We start from the raw sequence: 14027 nt of genomic DNA, 5'->3' as shown, positions 1-14027 counted from the left end.
TATATATATATTATACTTGAGCTAATATATATAATCATTATCGGCTGCCGTGCTAATATCCCAACATAAATACACAAATGATATGTCAATACCCCTCCGTTTCCTTAAGTTGGAGGGTGAAACAGAGAAGTAACGCCCATCTTGGAGAGAATGGAACCATGTAAGGTAAGTACTTAGGGGTTGTTTGGTTGGAAGACAAGTTATGTTGAAATTAAATATACTGGGATTAGTTATGCCGAGATTAATTATTCTGGTGTTACTTCTTATTGACTGTTTGATATGTTGTATTAATCCTGTGATTGTCACTTTTACTGCTTTATCCTAGGATAACTTATCCTGGGATTAGTATTCCACCCTCTAACAAGTAGAAGTTATCCTGGTACTATTTTTAATCCTGAGATAACTTATCCAGAATTAGTAACCAAATAAGGATTAAAGCGATACTAATTTTTTATCTCAAGATTGTTTTTGCTTATCCATCTGATGGGTTTTAAATATTTTTGCCTTATGTTTTGATGATCTAACAAACTTACTGTCAAGAACCAGATAGGGAACCTGACACACTTGGTACACATTTCAAATGAATGGAGTCCAGCCTGAACTCCAGCAAGTGTGAACTGCTGCAAATGAAGAGACAAGAGGAACAAAACAGGGACCTGATCCCTGGATGTTCTTTGACAGAAGTATAAGTCAACTATACAGCTGGAAAGCAACTGCAGAAAGTACCTACCTGCAACTGTACACGCGACAGTGCAGCAGACAGTACAACAGTCATTTCCCATTGGGAAGAGGCGTGTACCAACCATGAAATGACATCATCCTTGGGATGTCTTTGGTAAGTATAACAACATGGTGCAAGATACAAGACACTCACTTGAGCATTTAGGGATATTCTCTCAAGCAAAAAAGATCTGATCCAGCATTGAAGTCACAAGTGTGTCAAGAACAAGAAGACAACTCCACTAAGGATCTGTTCCACAATGAGTCTATATGTGTCCGTAGTTGAGTTGTAATCTTGTTATTTGTTCTTTATTGTAACTCCTATCTTGCTTTCTTAGAAGCTTTGTTTTAGGAAACTCAAAATCATAAACCTTCTGAGTTTGTGTTGTGACTAGAGTTAGTCATAAGTTAAAAGTCTTTGTAACTAGTGAGTGACAAAGTGGTTTGTGGTAAGTATATCACAAGTTAGTTAAGTTGAAGTCTTTGTAACTAGTGAGTGACAAAGTGGCTTGTGGTAAGTGTATCACAAGTTAGTTGAGTTGAAGTCTTTGTAATAGAGTCATTACAATGTGGCTTGTAATAGTGTGTTTACAAGTTAGTGAAGTTGAAAGCCTACATGATTTCGATGTAAAAATCATGTGTCTCATTTACTTACTGCTTCATCAATATTCTCAGTGGAAACTCATAGAGGACCAGGTACTCTATAGTTTGGTGGACTCATATAAACTAACAATTGGTATCAGAGCGGGTTCTTTCTAAAAGGTTAACACCTAGAAAGGATCTCAATGGCTGCTCCACCTAACTTTGAGGAAGGACAATCAACTTACAGACCTCCTAGATTCAATGGTAAGTATTACGGCTGGTGGAATACTCGTCTGCATGATTTTATAATGGCAGAAGACTCAGAGCTGTGGGACATCATTTGTGATGGTCCACATGTCCCTATGAATAAGCTTGGAGAAACTGGACCAATGGTGCCGAAAAACAGAAAAGAGTATAGTGATATTGACAGAAAAGCTGTAGAAAAGAACTTTCGTGCCAAGAAAATCTTGGTATGCGGTATAGGACCTGATGAGTACAATAGAATCTCAGCATGTGAATCTGCCAAGGAAATATGGGAAGCATTGCAAACAGCACATGAAGGAATTACTCAGGTTAAACAGTCCAAGATTGACATGCTCACTACCGAGTATGAGCTCTTCAGGATGAAGGATGATGAGTCTATACAGGATATGCACACTAGATTCACATCTATCATAAATGAGCTTCATTCACTTGGAGATGTTATTCCCAGAAACAAGCTTGTAAGGAAGGTTCTCAGTGTTCTACCTGGCTCTTGGGAGAGTAAGGTGAATGCTATCACTGAAGCTAAAGATTTACAAACTCTAACCATGGATGAGCTGATTGCAAATCTGAAGACATACGAGATGAAAAGAAAGAAAGACAGCGAAAGAAGATAGCCGAAGAAGGAGAAGAACCTGCAAGGCTGAAAACAGTGACTCAAGTGAAGAAGATATTGACATGACCTATCTTACTAAAAGGTTTCAAAAGATGGTTCGAAGAAATGGTGGTATACCAAAGAGAGGCAGTTCAAGTAAGGCAAAGATCAATGATCTCTGTCACAAGTGCAGAAAGCCAGGGAATTTCATCAAAGACTGCCCACTTCTGAAACAGGAGCAATACAAGCAAAACCCTGATAAAGCAGCAAAAAGGAACCCGGTTCCTGACAAATGATTCAGTCGAAAAAGTGCAGCTGACAATGTTGTGAAGCAAGCTCTTGCTGCTTGGGGAGATTCTTCCAGTGAATCAGAAGGGGAACCAGATGCAGAAAACAACTCCATGATGGCAGTAGAAACTGGAGCAACGAAATATGACTCACTGTTTCCGCTGATGGCTCAGTCTGACGATGATGAAGAGGATGAAAATGATGAGGTGAATTTCAGGGATGTTCAAAGAAATTTGAAGTCTTACTCTTCTAAGAAATTAAGGTCATTAGCAAATGTTCTAATTGATGCATATTATAGCATTATTAATGATAAGGAGATCATTGCCCTATAGCTAGGAGATGCTGAACAATCTAGAGATGATCTAGTGGTCTGTGTAGTTGATCTAAATGAGACTATAGCTAATCTTGAAAAAGAAAAGGAAGCTTTGAATGAAAAAATAAATAGTGTAGAAAATGAAAGAGATGACTTGATGGTAGTGGTTTTTGATTCGAAGGAAACCATAGAAAGCTTTAGCAATGAAAAGCACACTCTAGAAGAGAAAATTGCAGCTACTGATCAAGAGAGAGATGACTTTTTAGTGATAATCACTGACCTAGAGGAAACTATTGAGGGACTCAAATCAGAACTTAGGCCTGCAAGTATTGAGAAAGGGAAAGAAGTAGCTAGTGAGTCACACATCAAGCTTGAAAAGGAATTAAATGATGTTTAAACTAGTCTATGTGGTGAACTCGAGAAAAATAGGCAGCTTCTAGCTGAATTGAAGAAAGTAAAAATTGATCTTGAGAAATTTCTCAAGTGGACCTGGTCCTCAGATGCTGTCACTGCCATGTACTTCAACAATAGTGGAAACAGGCAGGGAATCGGGTTTCAAAAGGAGAAAACTCCTTCCAACCCTCACAACAAGTACGTCACAATTTCTGATAACTGGCTTTGTACCCACTGTGGGAACAATGGGCACTTCAAGAAAAATTTCCAGGCCAGGGTTCAATTTGTTCAGAAAAACAAATTGTTTATTGAAAAAGTGACTACTGAAGAGGGACCAGGTACCACTCGCAAGAAGCGAATATTGCCTGCATTAACTAGAAAAGCTCTTATTCATCCCTCTTCTCATAACAAGGGAGCCAAACTAGTTTGGGTTCCTAAATCTAACCCATAATTTATATGTGCAGGAAATAGTGAGAGGAAGCGGACTTCAATGGTTCATGGACAGTAGATGCTAAAAGCTCATGACTGGAAACACCATGGATTTTCTCTCACTGAAAGCCCTGCAGGGAAGGGAATGTATCCTTTGGAAATAAAAAAAGGGGTACATTCTCGGTGTTGGAAAAGTTAGACAGTCTCTTTCATACCCAATTGAGAACGTGTACTATATGGATGGCCTGAAGTACAGTCTCTTGAGTGTTTCTCAAATTTGTGTTAAAGGGAACAAAGTAGAGTTTGTATTAAAAGTGCGCACAGTTACCAATCTGGTAATTGGCAAAGTGGTCTTAGTAGCCAAAAGATACAAGAACATCTACGTTGCTGACATAGAATCTCTATAAGCGGGTGATATGAGCTGCTTGAAGGCAGCTGTTGATGATGCAGAACTTTGGCATAGAAGATTGGGGCATGCAAGCCTCTCACCTCTGAATAAACTGATTTAGAGGGGCCAGGTTCGTGGTCTGCCAAATTCAAGATTCACCTAGTCACTGGTTCTTAGAACACAAGGTGAGACTTTCGAGGTATTTTTGTCTCTGTCGAGAAGATCCACGTGAAGATGGAATTGAAGGTAGCATGCATCAGATCTGACCACGGGACAGAATTTGGCAAATGCCAAACTTGATGAGCTTTGTAACGAAATCACCACAACTTCTCAGCACCAAGGACTCCACAACAAAATGATGTTGTTGAAAGGAAGAACAGAACTCTGAAAGACATGGCACGGACAATACTCATCGATCGCCAAAAATCCTGGGCAAAAGGAATAAACACTGCGTGCTACTTGATGACAGGTGCATGATCAGATCTTTCTTGAATAAAACCCCCTATATGTTGCTGACTGGAAGGAAACCCAACCTGACTCACCTAAGAACATTTGGGTGCAAATGCTATGTTCTCAACAATGGAAAGGATCAACTTGGTAAATTTGATGCCAAGAGTGATGAAGGAATATTTCAGGGGTACTCTTCTCAAAGCAAAGCTTACAAGATATACAACAAGCGGACACAACGTGTGGAAGAAAGTGTTCATATTCTATTCAACGAGACACCCTCCTTTAACAAGGGAGGAAACAGTGATGATCAAAATAATGAGCCATTCTTGTTCCTGAGGAAATATCTGATGTTTCAAATGGCAAGGCTGATATGATGAGTCAGATGAAGGAGACAGGTGAAGACAATGCAACATCCTCTTCCGCTTCTCAAGAGGAACCTGGTACTTCAATTACTGCCACTAAAGCTGAAGAAAGAGTTGGAGATGCAATGCAAGGTACTCCACAAGTAGCAGAATAAGGAGTGCAGGGAAATCCACGCAATTTACTCAGTTTCTCCACAAATCAAACTTCATTCCCCAATTGGAAACACAAAAGCTACCATCCACTTGATAACATAGTCACCTCCCCTAATTATGGATTCAGACAAGATCAAAAGCCAGAAATTCCCTAGTCCTCTCTGTATTTCTATCCCAGATAGAACCCAAAAATATCAAAGAAGCCTTGAAGAATGCTGACTGGATTACAGCAATGCAAGAGGAACTGCATCAATATGAAAGAAACAAGGTTATCTGGTGGTCAAGAAGAGCACATATGGAATGGATCATTCTATTGTACCGTGCTTAATCTCATGGGGTTTAAGGAAACACAACCCAATGGCTCTCTCAATAGCTGAAGCAGACGCTCTTAATATGGCAAAGAACCCGATCCGACAAAAGAGAACCAAACACATTGATGTCAAACACCATTGTCTTAAGAATAATGTGGAAAAGGGGACTCATTTGTATGAGAACTTGCTGCACAGAAGATCAAATCATAGTCACCTTCACAAAAGCTGTGAGCAGGGAACACTATGAAAGAAATAGGATGGCACTTGGGTTATTTAAACCTGCATGAAAACCCGGTTCTACTCACATGATATTGAAAGTCTCATTCAGGTAAAATTGGCTAAAATGTTTTCTAACTAGGCCTAACTCACATCTATACCGTTGCAGGTAAACATGCATGACGATCATAGAAACTAAAGGCACAGTGTTGAATTGCGAAAGAGAGCTACAAAAAAATCTTCTACAAAAACTGGTCAGGAACCAGGTTCCTGTACCACAGGTTAGTAGTAATGTGTTTTTCGCATGCTTTTTCAAAGAGTTGACAAAAATTAATTCAACCGCCACATCATCCGACCTTTTCAGAGTCTACATGTCATGTCATGTATTTCAAATCCTTTCACCTCCTCTGCACGTTACATATTCCCATAAACCTACTGCCGTTCACAATCCTTCAGAACCCGTTTCGCTTCCCTCTCATTATTGGCTACTCCTCCCATAAAATCCCCTCTCTCTCTCTCTCACAACAGTCCTGAAACTTCATCTTCTCTGTATCTCTGTGATCCCCTCTTCCCTTCTCTCTCACTAAAATTTCTCTACCAAACTCTTGTATAATGGAAAAAGAACAATCTCCTTCTTCTCCTACCATCAACACCACTCCCACTTCTCCATCTTCCTTAACGTTACCCCAAAAAATCCACTCTTCCACCATTCCCAATACTACTGCACCCACACCTGTTTCCTCCTTATGTCCTATCAACTCTCCTTCTCCGTCAAACTCTGTCTCCCTTCCACATGTTGAAAACCCTATTTCTCTTCCTTCCTTTGATCTCACCAAAGAACGCTTAGAAAGTGTTACCCCTCAGTTATCAGAAGTCTCTGAGGATGATCCTAATCAATATTTGAACTCCTCCATTTTAGACTTAGTGGCTCCCATGGAGTCACCAAAAAAGGAAGCAGCACACAATATCATGGCTATTGCTGCTGAGAGTCTTCCGAATGAAGGAGCCTTCCTTGTGTCTAAGTCTCAGAAGGAAGAAACTCCATTCCTAGGGGATGGAGGAACTTTGGTACTCTTCGAGTCTCCAGTCCAAGATAAGGTCACAGAAAAACCTGTTGGAGAACCTGATTCTCTTCTAGTTGAAACTACCCAGGAACCTTTTGTCTATCCTAAGCCCTTGGAATTCATTCCACCCAGTGAGGTCCCTGTTGATGAAGATGATATGGTTCTCAGTGCTTGGTTTAAGATACGCAAACCAGCAGTGACTCCTGAATCCTCTTCCAAGTGACCCACTACCAGGTTGCAGCAGAAAGAGGCTTTCGAGTCTGCCTTGCAGAAAAGTAAAATGAGTATCAAGAAAAAGAAGAAGAGGTTGATTAAACAAGGGGAATACGTGACTGACAAAAGCATTCTAGTGGGTGAGGTTGATGAAGCTGATGTAGAGGAACCTAGTTCCTTAGTGAAACGATCTACAAAAATCCAGAAGTCTGTGGTTGGAACTTCCGATGAAGCTATTGAAAAACAAAGTGGAACATATGTGAAAGGTAGCAGTAATTCTAAGAAGGTTGTAGTTCAGCAAGCTATGTCTGAAGGAGATACTGTGGAAGTTGCAAGCCAAAAAGGGAAGTCTGTTGAAGGGTCCAGAAAATGAAAACGGGAAACTGTATGGGGACCTGGTTCTGCAAAGACCATGCCTAGTGACAATGGTCTCTGACAGGAGAGATTGAGAACTCAGAAAGTCTTGTGGGGTCGTATGTTTGATCCGGCAATCTTAGAGATGGTAGGTATGAGGCAAGTTCTGGAGATGGTGGAATTTCAGCAATGGGAGCATTAGTTTCAAGAGGATGTGCCTAAGGCGTACGAAGATGCAGTACAAAACTTCTACTTATCTCTTTTCACTGTTGAGGGGGATCTCATCTGTGTGCTAGTAAATGGAATAGACATTGTGCTTGACGCTTCAGCATTCGAGAAGGTTCTCCAAATTCTATGTGAATGGGTGTCTTCTATCAAGGGTTCCTGTGGTGCTATCTTTAGGAGAGCTATCATGAAAGAACAAGCTGTCTAGCAGGGGGAACGGGTGCATAAGAAGGCACTACTGCCTGAGTATCAGCTTCTCTTTGAGCTGGTTAATAAGGTGCTCCTACCTCGTGCTGAGAGGCGGTCTATTGCTTCCAAGTCTGATCTTGTCCTAATAAAGGCTCTTGATGAGTTTGCCCCGATCAATCTGCCAGCAATCATGATAGAACACATGCTAAAGGTAGCAAACTTTAAAGGTGGCAATCATGGGCTCCCATATGGCTTTCTCCTCACTCGAGTGTTTCAGTTCTACAAGGTTCATTTGGACAATCCTAAAGTGGGCACCCGTAAGCAAACCTTCTCCAAAACCACTCTGGAAGAGTGTGAGTGTGTAGAAAAGGTTGGTGGAAGCACCTCGACCATCTCTCAGTTGATCAATGCACAAAATGTTGTTGCCGAAGAGATTAGGAGGTTAAGGGCTCAAAATGCCATACTGGAAACTCAGCTTAGTCAAGCAGTTGGGCACCTGGTGCTGTTAATTCTTCCCATGAAGAAGTTGCCCATTTGACCAAGGAAAATGATGAGCTTCGCGCAAAACTGCTTGAAGAACAGCTATCTGCAAATGCCCGTATGCACCTGGTTCTCAAAACCCTTGCTGCCTCTCTCTCTAAGCCTTCCTCTTCTAGTGCCCCTTAGATACCTCTCAGTGCCTAGTTGTCTTCTGTTTTGATGTTTTGTGGCTGTTGTTTTTCTTTTTGTTTGTTTTTTTGTTGATGGCATGTTGGATTTCACCGTTACTACTCTTGTTTTGCTCAGTCCATTGTTCATATCAACGAACCAACTCTTCTTTTTGCTTGTACAATGTTGTTCTCCTTTAGTTTCTCTTTTCTATCATGTTGTGTGAACATATGTGGCATGAGTTGGCTGTGTTTGACTTCTTTATGCTGTTTGCCTGCTTGTGTATTTTTAATGATGCCAAAAGGGGGAAGATTGTATAGTATAAAGGCAATGGAACTTGATTGAAAAGGAAGATCTAATTAAGGGGGAATCAAAGTCAGGGGGAACATGTGAAGTTCCGCTCTAAATAAATGTTATCACTACCTAAGTTTGTCATCATCAAAAAAGGGGAAATTGATGGGTTTTAAATGTTTTTGCCTTATGTTTTGATGATCTAACAAACTTACTGTCAAGAACCAGATAGGGAACCTGACACACTTGGTACACATTTCAAATGAACGGAGTCCAGCCTGAACTCCAGCAAGTGTGAACTGCTGCAAATAAAGAGACAAGAGGAACAAAACAGGGACCTGATCCCTGGATGTTCTCTGACAGAAGTATAAGTCAACTATACAGCTGGAAAGCAACTGCAGAAAGTACCTACCTGCAACTGTACACGCGACAGTACAACAGACAGTACAACAGTCACTTCCCATTGGGAAGAGGCGTGTACCAACCATGAAATGACATCATCCTTGGGATGTCTTTGGTAAGTATAACAACATGGTGCAAGATACAAGACACTCACTTGAGCATTTAGTGATATTCTCTCAAGCAAAAAAGATCTGATCCAGCATTGAAGTCACAAGTGTGTCAAGAACAAGAAGACAACTCCACTAAGGATCTGTTCCACAATGAGTCTATATGTGTCCGTAGTGAGTTGTAATCTTGTTATTTGTTCTTCATTGTAACTCCTATCTTGCTTTCTTAGAAGCTTTGTTTTAGGAAACTCAAAATCATAAACCTTCTGAGTTTGTGTTGTGACTAGAGTTAGTCATAATTTAAAAGTCTTTGTAACTAGTGAGTGACAAAGTGGCTTGTGGTAAGTATATCACAAGTTAGTTAAGTTGAAGTCTTTGTAACTAGTGAGTGACAAAGTGGCTTGTGCTAAGTGTTTCACAAGTTAGTTGAGTTGAAGTCTTTGTAATAGAGTCATTACAAAGTGGCTTGTAATAGTGTGTTTACAAGTTAGTGAAGTTGAAAGGCTACAGGGGTAGGTTATGGTTTTTGTCCCCTTGAGTTGGGATTTTTCCACGTATAAGTCCTGTGTCTCATTTACTTACTGTTTCATCAATATTCTCAGTGGAAACTCATAGAGGACCAGGTACTCTATAGTTTGGTGGACCTATATAAACTAACACCATCATATCAAATGACCGCTTAATGTAAATATCTATTGCCTTGGGATAAATACTTGATATGGATAAGATATTAGCCAACTAGAGGTTGTAGGTGTTATATCGAGGAAGAGGCAAACCCAAAAATAAAGAAGATAAAGAACACCAAATTTTAACGTGGAAAATCCTTCAAATCGAAGGTAAAAACTACATGATCACAAAGATCCAAAAAGTTCCACTATAACAATAAGAGGGATACAAAAGTTCTCCAAATTGGCTACACAACAAGTGCCAAACACGAAGCAACAATAGCAACAGATAAATCAATTGAAGAAAGAGGAGAATCCACAAAAATGAAGCTGCTGTTTGAGGCTCAAAATCAGATGCTATGGGCCTCCAAATCCGATCTCCACCGTTCAAATCGAAGACCAAGATGTTACAAACACTCAGTGAGAATACATTTTAATTTTTTCCCCGTCTGTCTCTCAGCTAAGGCCTGAAATTCCTTAAACACGCCAAGTGCTTGATCTTTAGATTTCAAAGGATACACCCAGAGCTTACGAGAATGATCATCAATGAAGGTCACAATGTAAAGTGCACCACTTTTTGACTTTACTTTAAAAGGACCACACAAATCAGAGTGTACTAGCTCCAATAAATCAGGCTTTCTTGAGGGAGGATGGCTATGAAAGGAAACACTTTTCTGTTTGCCAGCTAAACAATGGATACACCTTTTCAGCTTTGCTTGTTTCACTCCATAAAGCAAACTTTTCTTAGCCAAACACGTAATCCCCCTCTCGCTCATATGACTCAATCTTATGTGCCACAATTCTGATAACGTGTCACTTTCCACCAAATTTATGGAGTCATTAAGAACAGAGCCCTGTGTCACATATAAATGACCAGACTTGACTCCTCGAGCCACTACTAACGAGCCCTTGGTGAGCTTCCATTGGCCATTAAAGAGGATATTATGGTAACCTTCATCGTCTAATCTTCCTGCAGATATCAAACTGAAAGGAAAGTCTGGAGCATGCTAGACATCTTGAAGAACTAACTTGGAACATTATTAGTTTTCAAACAAACCGTGCCAACACCAAACACCTTAACTTCACTGCATTGCCCATCTTTAACACTCCAGAATAAACAGGAGTATAAGATGAGAAAAAGTCTTTTCTTGGTGTGACATGTGAGGTAGCTCCAGAATCTACTATCCAACTCGTCTCATGGGATATTAAATTGATGACATTTTCATCATAAGCAAAAAGAAGGTCATCTCGAACAATAACAGCTACATTGTTCTCAATATTTTCAACTTTCTTTTCTTCTCTTATGTCTTGCAACCACTTATGGCAAAACCTTTTGATGTGTCCATTCTTGCCACAGTGGTTGCATGTAATATTATGATATTTGGACCTTGACTTACTTCTACTTTTACCTCTATTCCTCGAGCCTTTTGTTCTATCTCTCCTCGGTCTTCTGTAACCAAGATATCTGCTTGTGAGGACGAACCTTGAGATTTTCTCCTTACTTCCTCGTTCAACACACCAGTCTTGGCATATTCCATGGTCACCTTACCTCCAGGAGCTGAATTTATCAAAGAAATATGAAGAGTTTCCCAAGAGTCTAACAGAGTATTAAAAAGCCAAAGTCCTTGTATCTCATCATCAAAATTAACTCCCATTCCAGAAAGCTGATCAAGGACGCCCTGAAATTCATTTATGTGATCAAGGATAGGGATGCCTTCCTTGTATTTAAAGGTCATCAATTGCTTTAGTAGGAACAACTTGTTGTTCCCACTTTTTGAAGCATAAAGAGTCTCTAGCTTTTCCCACAATGATCTCGCATGTGTCTCGATCACAATATGGTTGCGAACATTATCTTCAACCCATTGTCGTATATATCCACATACTTGTTAGTGCTCGAAATCCCAATCTTTATTAGATATACTCTCGGGTTTATGAGCTGAAAAAATGGGTAGATGCATCTTCTTCACGAACAACAAATCTTTCATCTTGCTTCTCCAAACATTATAATTTCTCCCATTTAAACATACCATCTTTCTCATATTCTCCTCCATTCCGTAACAACCCGGATAAATAACCATGAAGAGGCAAACACAAGTGACACACTAACACTTGTCCTGTAAAGTTCTCCCCCTAAATACGACTCTTAAACCTCATATATCTACATTGTGGATGCTACTAAATGAGAATGAAGGATCCTCAATTTATAGAAGTCCAAACCTTTTCTACAAGAAAGGGACTAGCCAATATGGAGATTTATAATTCCTTCTACAAGAAGGAAACCCAATTNGAAGAAAGAAAGCCCGAATGAAAGAAAGCTAACTTGGAGTGCCAAACCATCTTTGTCTTTTACTAGAATGCATCGTTTGCTATAAAAATAAACTACAATATGACATAAAAAGAAGAGTAATGCTTATATTAAAACACAACAGACTAAATAAGCAAACCCAAACTTTCAAAATATACTACTTTCAAGAAAAAAAGTTTGTGATTTTTGTAGGTGCATTATATATGTTTAATAACTCTACTATCAAGATACTTGCTCAAAAATTGTGTTACTGGTTGGTATTTGCTCCATATAATATACTAAATCATAGCTAAGATTACATGGATTTATAAAAATTAAATAAATAAATAAATAAAAACAATAACTTTATGTTTCTTGACTGCATTAGTTATTTTCACTCATCAATTAAATGCAACTGAAACAATATTAATCTGGTATTTCTAATGTATAGTTAGTTGAAAGAAGCATAAAAGCTCTCTAGTCCCACACTGACTGGACAGGAGAGCTACTATGTAAGGAATGGAATATAAAAGAGCAAGAGCAAAACATAGAAAAGCATACCTTTCTCGGCCTTTTGGCTAAGATCAAGTGTAGTATCTGTTCTTATCAGTTTAATATCTGATATGAAGTCATTGACTCACACGATATTAACTCAATTTTTCAAGGGGGAAGGCCTATCATGATAGCTTGCTATTGGGGCCTTCAAGCGTTGCCTTGATGTTGTACTACTGCCTTGGCCTGGCGCACCCCACCAATTCTAGCCCTAAATTTCTTCTTTTGCTGGAGTTTTATTTTGGTCTTTACGTTTTTTCTTTACTTGTTATGACTCATTAAATCCGACAATTAAGAAGGAAAATTTTTTTTTATATATATATATACACACACACACGCATATTGTGAGGAAATTAGGAACAATGGTTTCGAGATCGATATATGGTATAGAAGACTATGAGATACATATACCTTGAATTAAGAAGTGGCGGATCTAAAATTTGAATTTAATGTCAATTATTTAAAGTTACAGTGGATCTCTTCAAAACTATGTATAGTTTTGTAATCTCATACTTTATAGAATTTTTTATTTTATATATATATATATATATATATATATATATATATATTGAGGCTCCTCGACTTTTTTGCGTGTTGTCTTCTTTTATTTCTCCGTCCGGAGATGTCACATTCACACTTTATATATCTTAGGCTAAAGAAAAATATATAGAGTGACTTGTAACACGTGGATAGGGTCAATACCAGCAAAAAGTAAATAAGTTTATGTCACTTGAAAAGTTCCAAGAATAGAAGCGAAATTGATCATGACATATTGAATACAATACACTCAATAGACTCAAGTCTCAACAGAATCACGTCCTTTGGCAAAAGGCTCTAGCTTACTCAACAAAACATAATAGTAACTTCAATATTTAAATTTTTAAAAGCGTAATTCGACATCCAATTGTGCCTCAGTCTTTGTAGGTATGATGATTTTAAGATAAGGTGCCATCGACGCAAATCCATTGACCCACAAAGAGAGCAAAACAGTCTAAGATTGGATTGATAACTTTAAAGATATCAGTGGCCAAAAGAAACCTTTGGGCAATGCGGAAACATGAGTCTTCATTGTTTACCTTTTTTTTAACTAACTTATTTTATTAATCACCAAGAATCAATTACAAAACCATAGCAAAATTAACACAGCTTGCTATCAGATCACATGACAAAAGGGCAGACTATACTCCCTAGAAACACAGGCTATGCATGAAAGACATGTTTCTAGGTGTTACTCGAACACTACAAACATAGGTAATTTCCTTCGCAATATGCTTCCACACTGTTTTTTGGTTCAAAGGTCCGAAGGTTCCTTTCAATCCATATTTGATGAACTGCTTCTGCATATACAATTTTGAACACCTGTGCCCGTTGGAATTTCCCTCTAGAGTATTTGATTGTCCATTTTGTGAACTGTTGCCAATCCAGTGCTCCCAAGTATTGTAGCCATTGAAATAGCTTGTTCCAGATATTCTTTGTGTATTCACACTGCAAAAAAAATGTTCTCTCGTTTCCTCTTGCATTCTGCGGAGCACACATTGAGTATCTACAACAATCCCCTATTTTCTTAGTCTA

The sequence above is a fragment of the Nicotiana attenuata genome, unplaced genomic scaffold (assembly GCF_001879085.1).
Source record: "Nicotiana attenuata strain UT unplaced genomic scaffold, NIATTr2, whole genome shotgun sequence".
NCBI lineage: Eukaryota > Viridiplantae > Streptophyta > Magnoliopsida > Solanales > Solanaceae > Nicotiana > Nicotiana attenuata.
Note: the sequence above shows the minus strand (reverse complement) of the source record.